The 12,923-nt window shown below is 33.0% G+C and overlaps 1 protein-coding gene across 2 annotated transcripts in view; it reads right to left on the bottom strand.

Moving 5' to 3' along the window:
• pxb (putative Hedgehog signaling attenuator pxb) overlaps positions 1-11,619 on the bottom strand; it is a 341,285-nt gene extending 329,666 nt beyond the window's left edge. Inside the window, exon 1 of one of the 2 annotated variants that reach the window (XM_072535724.1) lies at positions 11,292-11,619. The gene's annotated coding sequence lies outside the window, so the exon portion shown is untranslated. Of the gene's footprint in view, positions 1-11,260 lie in introns of both variants that reach the window. The other variant, XM_072535726.1, reaches the window with a different exon arrangement.
• Positions 11,620-12,923: the final 1,304 nt, after the last annotated feature.

Genomic DNA, 12,923 nt, shown 5'->3' on the forward strand with positions numbered 1-12,923 from the left:
TCAGAGACGACTGTCTGGAACAAACAAAGTTAATACAGTCATTATAGTAGTCGTAAAACTTTGTCTGTGACCCATAAAGTCATAACTCTAGTTTCATTGCCAGCGCACCAGATATTTTGTCATGTTTTATTAATTTGCTTTACTTTAGACTGACTGAAATGTAATTGGAGTTATGTTTATTGGTTTTCATACAGAAACAACCGATACGGATATTTATTTTAAATTTATATTTTTACCTTACCAAATACTGGGAAATATAAATATCTTTCTTAAGAGTATCGTGCAAATTATGCATTAACATAATATTTTCATATTTTAACATCAAATTTATCGTATTTTTGATGAAAATTTTAGTTCATTCCAATTAAATAGAGTAGAATATCATGCAAAAATTGTACAGAAATAAAAAATATTCGTATATAATAATTCGTGGACCTTAAGAAGGCATTTGACCGTGTCAAATTAAAGGACATTATCCACTTATTGTACACAAGAGAGATACCTCTAGGAATAATCAAAACGATCGAAAATATCTACCAAAACAACACAATAAAAGTAAAAGTGAAAGAAGAACTAACCGACCACATTGAAGCTGGCAATGGGATAAGACAGGGAGATTCCCTGAGTCATCTATTGATTATGGATGAAATAATAAAAAGAACTAAAAAGGGACACCAAATGGGAAAAAACCAACATAAAATAATCTGCTATGCAGACGACGCAATACTACTCTCTCAAAGTGAAGACGATTTACAACGTACGCTGCACCAATTTAATATAACAGCAAGAAAATTTAACATGTTAATTTCCCCAAAAAAGACAAAATGCACACAGCAAATTTACTAAGATGTAAATTGGAGCTGAAAGGTCAGACAATAGAACAAGTGATGGAGTTTAAATATCTAGGCATCACATTATCTAGCTACGGGAAGCTCGAAACTGAAGTGGAAGATCAAGTGAATAGAGCAAACAGAGCAGCAGGCTGCCTGAATGAAACAATATGGAGAAATAAAAATATCGGGAAGAAATGAAAGGCAGAATTTACAAAACAGCCATCAGACCAATAATGACATACGTGCAGATAGGACAAAAAAGATGTTAGAAACAGTAGAGATGAAAACACTGAAAAATTGATGGCACGACACTATGGGACAGAGCTAGAAGTACAGATATATGACATAGAAGCAAGGTGGAGAACATCAAGAACTGGGTAAGAAATAGAACAGTAGAATGGAACGATCATATAAGCCGAATGACAACAAATAGAGTAGTAAAGACGGCAAGAGACGGTTCCCCAATAGAAAGACGATCAGTAGGAAGACCACGAAAACGATGGAACGACAACTTACTGGAGGCACATGGAAAAACAGACAGAGTCATATCTATATAAAAAGAAGAAGATTTGATTATATTTGTTCGTTCATTTATAAGTAATCTTTTTTTATTAATAATTTATCTATTGAGATCGTAAGGGTGACAACGTGCATCTCAATCGCAGGACTATTCGTATATTTTTGTCTTCTATAATATTTTATTTGTGTTTTCTGTCAATATTCCTTCATTGCCAATGTTATTACTTAAGAAAACAAAGTATGATAATGACATAGTCCTACTAAACGCTCCGCAGATATTCATGACGTTGCCATATCTTGATTATAGATTAATTCTCATATGCGTACGTTTAATTCTTCTTTTTCTTAGGGCGCCGTCTCCCTACGGAGGTTGGCAACCATAATGGCTATTTTTATTTTTGAACTTGCTCCTCTAAACAAATTAATCGATCTGCATTGATACCAATCACGAAGATTCTTCAACCATGAGTTCTGCCTTGGGCCAACAGATCTTCTTCCTTGAATCTTTCCCTGTATTATGAGGTCCCCTCATCACGTGGCTTAGGCATTCCAGTTTTCTGGTTTGTATAGTGGTGATTAGTTCTGTTTCTTTACCAACCCTCTCCAGTACTTTATTTGTAATTCTATCAGTCCATGATATTTTTAATACTCTGCGGTATAACCAGAGTTCGAAAGCCTCGATTCTTTTTAAATTGCATTTTTTTAATGTCCAAGTCTCACCTCCATATAATAATATTGAAAATATATAACAGCGAATGATACGTAGTCTGATCTCCAAATTTAGATTTTTGCACGTTAGGGGTGGCTTTATTCGTATAAATGCTGATCTGGCAATGTCTATTCGCCTGTTTATTTCTGCAGTATGATCATTTGTTTTATTGATCAAAGTTCCCAAGTACAGATATTTTTCTACTTGTTCTTTCACGTTACCATTGTTTGTCAATAGGCGGTGTATATTTTGTGGTCTTTTTGTAATTAGCATGTACTTCGTTTTTTTTAGCGATTATAGTAATTCCCATCTCAGCACTATTCATACTTAAGCTTTCAATAAGATATAGATCTTCTATACTCCGTTACTATGTTAATTTTCCGTTAACGGTTAATCCCGCTTTGATATTATTGAGCGTGTTTTGAAAAATTTCTTCAGAATATAAGTTAAACAAAAGTGGCGATAAAACACATCCCTGTCTAACTCCTCTACAGATCTTCATTTCTTCTGAGTGTTGCCCATCAATTTGAATTATGGCACTTTGGTTCCAATATAATGTTTGCACTATATTTATGATTTTACTGTCAATGCGCTTATTATTTATATATTATTATATTTATATTATTATTATAATTAAAGATTTAATTACCGAATCCTAAAAAACTATTTAATGTATATCTAACACAATATAGTTTTATTTCAACTACTTTTTAAAATATAATCTAGATCCCATCAGCCAGATTCCTTTTTGTTATCCTATTTATTAACGAATTATCTTCCGGGAAACATTTTTCATTAGAGGACCATCAATCATAAAAATCTGTGTCAGACTTTATCAAATCCGGGACACTGTTAGCCATATTTTCTTGTCTTTCAAGTGTTTCTCCATTTCGTTCGTTATCCGATAGACTTGTTCCACTTCCAAGTATTTATTGTGGAAAGGGGATTAATTAGATGGGATGAGTTATATTGTCTGAATTGTGTCAGCCATTTCCATCCGATGTAATTGAGACTCTTTCATAAATTGGATTTATTTGTGGTAAGTACGGCGACTTTTCAAATATTCTTGATAAATCGAAGCCAGTAGCGGTCCGGAAAAGATTTCAGTGGACGTAATTATTTATGGCTAGTATTATCGAATCTGATCTAGTTCTGTATGATGGATATTGTAAAAGATGAACTTTTTTTAGTATATTATCATAACGACTATTGAGATCCTGTTAAATGCGCTCTAAGGAGCTGCTTAGATGAGCAGGGTGACAATTTTCTGTGATTGCAGAGCTAAGATGCTCCAACGCTACGATTTACCATAATATTTCTCTGCTTAATAACCTGTAGCAGCTGACATTGTGATCCTCTCATTACGTAGTCAAGATATTGAAGTATTCGTAACTTTGTCAGTATTTTCCAAACTTATTTAATAATATTTTTCTATCTACGAACAATATTTCAGCAGTATTATATACAGACACCTCTCCAAGGCTTCAATTTTTTATCGTGGATTTGTAACTAAGATGATGAGAACAAATATATAACTCCTCAGATATAGTTTTTTCGATCTATAATATCGTATCATTTCCACTTTCATTTCTACATTCAATGTCCAATCATTCATATATTGCTTCAGATCCTTTTTTTACGTTGGAGATAAAGAACATTCTTGTCTATAGCAGCTGGTAAGAAGAAATGTTTGCAAAAAAAACATTTTTTCTTGTAGGTATTGTTTAATTTCTATTACTAAAATGGTAATGTTGCTTTCTGCACATACGATGATCTCTAGTATATGATCCAAGAGCTCTTACCAGACGATCTACACGTTAAAGAAGCATTGCAAGAAAGGACAGCTCTCAAACCAAATTTTTTAAAAGGCATTCTTTTTACAGACGTAAAAACAAGTAGTACAATTCGTAAAAAAAAAACAAAATTACCACCTGAGTTTGTCAACCATCCAAAGTCACGGTTAGTTAACAGTAGTTTATTTGGCTTCTGACAAAATGCCACTCTTGTGTCCTACAATATATATATTCAGGGATTCTACAGTATTCACTGTCTTCTCTCGCTCAACCGTTTTCATCTCTCTCTGTTGTCCCATTCTCCATCTTTTAGGCCTCTCTTACTCATGGCGTCGTTTACTTCGTTCCTCCAGGAATTTCGGGGTCGTCCTCTTTTCCTCCTTATCCCTATTCTCTTTATCCATCTGCTGTCGCTAGTTCTTCGTACATCTCCATATCACTTTAGTCTTTTTTGTTCTATATATGTTAGTATGTCTGTTTCTATTGATGTTCTTTGCTTTATTTCGTCATTACTTTTCCAATCCATTCTTGTTACTCTGCAGCATCTTCGCAGGCATTCCATCTCTGTTGCTACTATCTTACTGCTGTTTTTCTTGTTTACGATTAAATTTTCATAATATGTCATAATACTTCGCACTAATGTTTTATAAATCTGTGTTTTCGTCTTCATATTTAGGTGTCTATCCCACCATACTGAGTTAAGTTGTCGGATTGCTGTTCTTGTTTGTCCTAATTTTTGTGTAATTTCTTCCTCTGTTGTTGCCTTTTCGTGATTATAAACCCCAAGTATTTGAATTTATCCTTTCCTTTGATTGTTACGTTGTCATCAATCTGTAGATCTTCTATGTCTTCTTCACTTGTAGATAGGTACTCTGTTTTCGCGAGGTTAACATCTAGGCCAGCCTTGGTATATTCTTCATTATGATAATAAAATAGACGAAGTATCAGGAAAACCCGAAATCATAATGGATTGTAATAATATTAAAGGGGGTGTTGACAAGTTATGTGCTGCCTATAACACTGCAAGAAATACCAGGAGATGGCCAATGGTAGGTTTCTATTCGATGCTAAATATTACAGGTATTATGTAATGCAAATGCCATTTTTCATTGCGACGATCTCGATAATGTAACAAGCAGAAGATTTTTTTTTCCAAAGTTTAGCTAGACAATTAGTTGATAATCACCTTCGTGCTACTCTTTCTTGTTTGCCATCATCAATGGAATTAAGAATTACAGAAATGGTTGAATCTAAAGATCCACAACCGCCTCCAGCTGGTAATATTGGCCAACAAAGGGGACGCTGCAGTCATATATGTGTTTACTACATTGCACAAATATTTGTAATGAATAAAAATGAAGTAAAATAATTAATAAATAAGTGTAATAGTAGTTCATTTAATTTTATCATAAGAATTTTTTAATCTGTCTCATACTTGCTATTTCAATATGCGGACTCAAGTCCGCCGCGTGTACTGATACAACTTTTCGAGGCGCATGTACTGAAAGGTTAATATTTAATGTAGAGAGTTGCCAAACTGCAACGGGCAATACTAATAAATGTTTTTGACGTGACAACGTCTTAAATTAGGTTGTGGCTCGGAGTCATTCATGAAAAAGTGTAGCGCCCGCTCACGTCTGTTACAGTGAGTCACCGAACGAGAGAGAGGCCCGTCGGACCGGCGAATGCCTTGCGTCTCTCTCCCACTCAAACATGATCGGTCCGCTGCGCGCGCAGCACTAGAGAATTAGGCGCGTTGAATCGGTGCGTGCTTTTGTGCTTGTGTCTCTGTCTTTCTCGAGCGTTCTTGGCGTTCAAGACACATTACAGCAGAAACACTTCCTTTCATTTCATATTTCTCCTATCATCGTCCTATCCTCAACAAAATCACTCAAATAGAAATTAGTTAAGTTTAAGTTTACATGTACAATGTTTTAGTAAACAAAATATATTTCTATAGTTAAAATTTGTGCAATTCTTATTTTCATTCAATTCCTTGTTCCTATTGTGCAATTTAATAATATTCATATCAATAAATATTCTACCGAGAAAAAGACGTTGTCACGTAAAATCTTCGCCCGTAAAACCGACTTTACAGGCAACCGATTTTTTTTGTCTTTAACTTGCCTTTTCTATTTTGTGTGTTTCTTTTTAGGGACTTATTAATAGACTAAAGATTAATTCAAACATGCACTTTTTGAAGACACTCATCTATAACCTCGACAATGAGTTGATACTGCACATTTTCTAAAATAACCTTCATGATGAGGCCCATTCGTATCCATTCTTCTCTATTAGTGACTTTAAATTCCGTTCCATTCTATATTAATGACTTTTGGAACTGTAATAATAAATGAATAAAGTGTTTTTGCTCGGAGCAGGATAATACTGGAAAAGATAAACGTCCTATTGCGTTTTCCCGTGAACTGTAAACATCCAACAAAATTCCAGGAATTCTTCGAAGCTTGCCAACTATAAACGTCAGTATTAAAAGGAAAGAATTCAGAAATATTTAAGACAGTTAAAGTAAATAATACTGACATGTATAAACTGACTCAAGACAATTGCTGGTGTTCCGATAATAAATTGCCACCACTGCCTTTCCTGCTGAATGTACAATTTACAAGAGAAATAAGTAAGCGTTTTGCTGTCTGAATTTGTCTTAATTGGTGTACAGTAATTAGTGAAATTAGAGAGAGATGAATAACATTTTGTTGTAGTACATTCGCTGCAGCTTGTGTTTAGTGAAAATGTTGTGTTTGTTATTCTAAAACAACATTAAAGTTTACTATCGCATATTCAATGCAATAAATTATTTAGTTAGTGTATTCAACTGATACTTTATACAAATTAACTTTGGTTGAAAAATATAGAGCATTAAAATTACTGTTTTCTAAATTTTCACAGTGGTGCACGAGTATATGATGCAATGAGTGTAAAATGGTCCATATTTTTTTAACAATTCATATTACTGGAAAATTATTTATTTTGAATGTTTTATTTTATTTTTACTCTGTTTCAAGAAATGTGTGAAATTAAAAGGTGTGTGTGCTCCCATTGTTTAATAATATACAGGGGGAGTTATGAACTGACTGAAATTTCTATTTGTCATAACTTTTGAACGAAAAGTTCGATAGGTCTCATATTTTGATCAAACGTTACACTACTACTACTATCAAATCAACTGATTTATCTAACTAGAAAAAAATCAGGTCCGGTGCAAAATTAGTTCGTTTTGTTCATAAAAAAAATTAACCCTGTAAACGGTATTCGTAAACTCTCATAGGAATGTTACAAATTAGACAAAAAGGCAATTAAAATGTCATATTTATTTTTTTTCCACCCGATTACTTCTTCTTGTGGTCTATTTGTAGATCAGCTTATCTTCCTGTGTATATGATGACTGTCATATTTTTATTATCGGTTGGTATTATCACTGGGCGCTAATATGATTTTTCTGCAAATGTTGATCATTTGGTTCCAGAAATCACAATGAACAACAACCGTTCCAAACAATGTGAGAAGCCTTGGAGTACTGCTTTTCAGAGGAAAACGAAGCGGATATCGCTGTGCTTCCACCAGCAGTTGATGACCAATGGGATGAGGACGGCATTGCCGACGATGACATTGGTCCGCCAGACGTAACTGATGTTGCTGGTACTGTGGAAGTGATCGTAAATCGTTCAGAAAATCCAGAAAACGAAGAAGAAAGCGATGAGGACCTGGAAGGGCCATCGACATGTGTTGTTAAAAAAAAAAGAAAGAAACCGCAGAAATTCTAGACTTGTCCCAAAATGGTGATGTGTATATAGAAAATTTAAGACGTGTTGTGAGTGACATAAAAGGAAAAACTCTTGTAAAATATTTCCAACAATTTTTTGATGATAAAGTATATGATCTTATTGTAACCGAAACAATTCGCTATGCTAAAGAGGTAAAGAATAAACAGAATTTTACCAAATAAAAGGACGAAATAAAGACTTTTATTGAGTTTGTAATTTTTGCGGGATACCATACTTTGTCCAGCGAATGAGATTATTGGAGCGAACAAGAAGACTTAGGAATTTCTCTTGTAAAAATGAGTCAGAATACTTTAGAATTAAAGTCTCTCTTATACTTTCAGGATAATTCAGAAGCTTAAAATCATGTCCTGCAAATCGTTTAAAATTCGTCCATTATTGACCATGGTTAATTCAAACGTTCAAAAATGGAGTATTTTTCATGAGCATTTGTCCATAGATGAAATGGTAGTACCTACGTTATTATAGACAATACGCGTTAAAACAATTTATCCGTTTAAAATCAATTTGTTTTGGATAAAAATTAACGGCTATCTGTAGAGATGACGGTTATTGTTATAAATTTGTCTTATACTGCGGAAAAGAGGCAGCAGAACAAGTTATTGAACTGCTTGGATCTCGTGTGGTCAACAATATGCTGTCCATTGTCACCAATCCAACTCACATCAAATATTTTTTGACAATTTCTTCACGTACATAAAATTATTGTCAAATTTAAGAAAAAAAAGTTATCGTGCAATAGGTACTTTACGCAATGACAGAATCTTAGCTGCGTCACTAAAGTCGAAAAATGTGCCAGAGGTTGTCATGATTTAGTTTTCGATCTCGAAAACAAAATTCTTTTGCTGAAATGGACCGATAATAAATGTCTCACAATGGCCATCAATTTTGGTACAATTGAACCACTGTCTTCAGTATCAAGGTGGAATAAAAACCTAAAATCAAATACACTCGTGTCGTAGCCAGCAGCAATCAACAGATATAATAAGTTTATGGGCGGTGTAGACCAGAACGACTGGCTTCTTGAAAAGCACCATGTACCCATACGAGGGGAAAAGTGGTACTGGTGTCACATAATGCGAATTATAGACATGGTAGTTGTCAACGCTTTCCAACTTCATAAAAAAAGAGAAAGAAAAGCCACTTTCTATAAAAGAACTTAGTAGATCCATTGCAGTTCCCTACCTGAAGTTAGGGCATGGTTCTAGGATTGCCAAAGTAGCAATCAAAAGACAATCTTTAAGGGCTTCGACATCAAGAACGAAGGTTGTAGCTAATGTCAGATTTGATACCAAAAACCATTTCTTTTCTAAAAAGGCCAATTTGCCAATTGTAAAGGGAGGCCCCTAACACTTCTCTACATGTAGGTTACTATGTGCCTTATAATATAATGGTATTGAATGTTCTAGAATTGTATTGTAATAATAACATTTAGGTATCATAATACGTGTATTTGGATTTTCTGACATCTACGTTAATGGCTTAACTCCGAAGCCGATAATGCTCAAACACACACATAACTTCTGTAAGTTTATATATATGACTGACGCAGTAGAAGGCAATTCAGAGATAAATAATTCTGGGCCACAGCCTATAAGCCCCGAATACAATGAATAATACAAAAAAACTGTTGTTCTATCAAATATTATTTATATAACTAATTAGACGGTTAAAGTAATACCAAGATGTGCAAAGGTATTCAAAACACATGATTTTCGAAGTGAAATTGGGAGAACTGGTTACATGGGACAAACAGGTAGATTTACACACAATATCACAAAAAACGTTTGAACATAAAATATTGTGTATTCTTGGAACATCAAGACTTTATGGACTCTTGGATCTTTAAATGATTGAGAAAACAGTTTTTATAATACAGCTGATAATCTCTAACGTAATGTCATAAACCAGCAATGAAGAATTTCAAAATTATTTGAAATTTTCTCTTGTCGCAAATGTTGTACCAATTTTAATAAACCAATAATGTGGTTACCTACATAATCTATTCAGAAATAAAATGTCATTAAAAAGCATCTAAATTTCTTAGAAAAGATTAAAATTACCAATGGACAGAAAATGTTTCAGTTTCAATTTCTGTCTGTTTGGACGTACAGAGTTGTTAGTTTCTGTTGGATTCAAAGGAGATGTCGCCAAAAACATTTAGTTTTTCCAAAAACATTTCGAAACGAAGCTTTTCTTTGGGTAATAAATAAATCAGCGATGAAGACGTTATCTATTCCGAATATTTAATGAGGTACATTTGTACCCCCTGTCTGGAAACAAAGTATGAAGCTATTTGTTATATGGTAAAATAAACTCTTCTTCGCCGCCAAGGTGTGCAAATTTGATTAAATCCTATCGATATTTATATATTATTTTTCTGTTCTAAACAGCTCAGGAAAAATTACCACCATTTTTTGCTCCATAAAATATTACTCATGGCATAAATAATTATTAAGAGACATTAAACCATATAGTCATGTCGAAATGCACTTAAAGAGAACAAAAATCTTTAAATTGTAGATATAGACATTGGATTCTTGTATTTTATTAAACGTTTACATGGCGCAAACAGGTAGATCTACTTTAACACACATATAAGAGCACAAGATACGTTCAAACTTTTTTTTTATATATAAAAGCTTCCAAATCTTGTTACCAACAAAATGCTTTTGTTTTAGAACTCATTTTTTGACAAGGGTATTTCAGAAATCTCGTGCGATTTATAAGTAATTAAGAAATTTTAAATTCTTTAGTGAAACAAATTCGTTATTTTTGAAGTTTTTCCATCCAGGCGGAAGCTTTAAAAAAAAGTGTTTTTACAAAGTTTAGTTTATTTCGGAAATATATTCACAAAACTTGTAAATAATACAGCTGCCAAAACAGATCAGTTAAGTATGGAAAATGTTTTGTAATAGAAAATATATCTAGAGTTTTGTATAAAATGTGTGTATTTTAAATATAATTCTTACATATAATACTTTTTGTTTCTTTTATTTTTCTATATATTTACTTTTGAGTATCAGTAATTCAATAGCTGTAAGGGAGCTATGGAAGAAGGCATTGCAGCGGAAAAACTTTGAAAAAGTTGAGTGATGGGGATAATTCTGTATAAAAAAAATTTAACTTAAAAAACGTCTGATACATTATTCTTGTTTTTACCCCTAAACCAATTGGAATACGATATTTTTAATACAAATCATCGTTAAGTGTTTATTCCATACATTTATTCCATATTTCTCCAAATTATTGAAAATGGTATTCGTATTTACCAGATGTAACAAGTGGAGAATTTGATTTTTGTACCTATTATCAAAATTTTTCGAAATCACTTTATAGTGTCAGTAAATACTGAGTTAGTATAATTATTGTGTAGTCATATTTTAAGTTAATAGTCTTGAAAGCATGTAATTTTATTATATCATCTGCATAACATTGTTATCTTTGATGTCTTTGGATTCTCACTGTAATATACGTCTCGAACGTGGTGTCACTTCCATTTACGTGAAAAATTGTATTAAGGCATTATCCCAAATTTGAGCGTCATGTGTCCCGAGTAGTGATAAACTCGGAGAACCGAAATATATAAAAAAAGAAAAATCTAACCTTCATAAATCTTTCAAAATCTAAAACACACCTTTAAATCCATTTAGGAAACTCACTGAACTCCAATTCCATCACTGACACAAACACCGTGCACTAACAAGATTTTTTCCGAAAAAAGAAGAAAAATAATCCAACAGTGGCACAAAATCACTTCTAAGGGCAGCAAGAAATAATCCCAAATCCAATTTGCGTAAATAAAAATGAAAACGAAAAAAATGTTCACGAAAAGACGCACCGTTCACGCTCGTGGATCGTCGAGCCGCAACAAACTGACATGTTCCCTCCGCGATAGTCGACAACGCACTGAAGCAACGCGGCACTTGAAGCGGAGCGCTAGACGGAGCCGAGTCACAGCCAGACTTGATTCAGTTGATCCTCAGACAGCTGCATGTTTACACCTATGACTTGCACCCCCACTATGCCGATATGACCAATGGAATCTCGATCCGAGGAAGGGATAATAATGTCATTATTTTGTAATTTACAGTTGGCCATGTTGATAGTCAGGTAGGCAGATATGTTGTGGAGGGAATTGCGGTTGTCGGATATTAGTCTCGCCTGATGGATCTTGAGGTTTTCTTCCAGAGCGGTTTTACTTTCTTCTTCCTCGCGAGAGGAAGCTATTATTCTCACGTCTCAAATTAAAACGTAAAGATACAGATTTGTGGTCGCTACGATGGTTTTGCGACTTAAATTGTACACATAATTGAAAAATGAAGACGTCTATCTTTTCGGTAGTTTAAATGGAAGTGCCACAAAAAAAAAGAAAAAGAAATTAGAACAGAGGAGAACGTGACTAGAGTAACCGCAGAATAATTTCAGTATAAGTTTTTCGGTTAACGTGCAACAAAAATCTGATTCTGATTAAAATTAAAAAAAAAAGTAAGTAATATGATGAAATATTCAACACTCCTACAAATAGAAGCTTATCGATAATATCGTTTATTTATACTTAAAATTAAACATATATCTGTGAATAATATCTATACTAGGATTAGAAGGCTAAAGGCACTCGTAATATCCCAATACATATTTAATAATTTTATTTCAATATTTCACTCTTCAATATTACCGATAGTATCTGTAGATACTACCTAATATTCTTGGTATTGTTGTAGCAGGTAACCGATTATAATCCCATAATAAAAGGGTTTTTCTAAAGTTTATTGCGTAAGGTATGAATAAAATTGTCCTTTTGCAAATCATTTTGTTCTTAGAAGTAAAACTAAAAACTTAAGCATCGTCAGTTGAGTTTATTTAATTTGTTAACTATTTTGATTTTAAAATGCCGAAAATAACTAAACCTTACGAAGAGCTATCTATGGATATGGACAAAGTTTATTGTTCAGTTTGTGGCAAAATTGTAAATACTAAATACTTTTCTATATTTGATATGTTATTTAAAGTATATATATATATATATATATATATATATATATATATATATATATATATATATATATATATATATATATATATATATATATATATTTCAAATGATTTTTTCGACCGTACTGTTTTAAATATTGATTTAGAGTATCAGCAATCGGTCAGGAAATAAAACTCTATTTGTTCAGTCTCAATATTTCATATTAAAATATTCATTTTGTTTACATATAATCATTAATTATTCTAATAAATTTACAGTTTTCTCCTGAAGAAG

This window comes from Diabrotica undecimpunctata, chromosome 6, assembly GCF_040954645.1.
Source record: "Diabrotica undecimpunctata isolate CICGRU chromosome 6, icDiaUnde3, whole genome shotgun sequence".
NCBI lineage: Eukaryota > Metazoa > Arthropoda > Insecta > Coleoptera > Chrysomelidae > Diabrotica > Diabrotica undecimpunctata.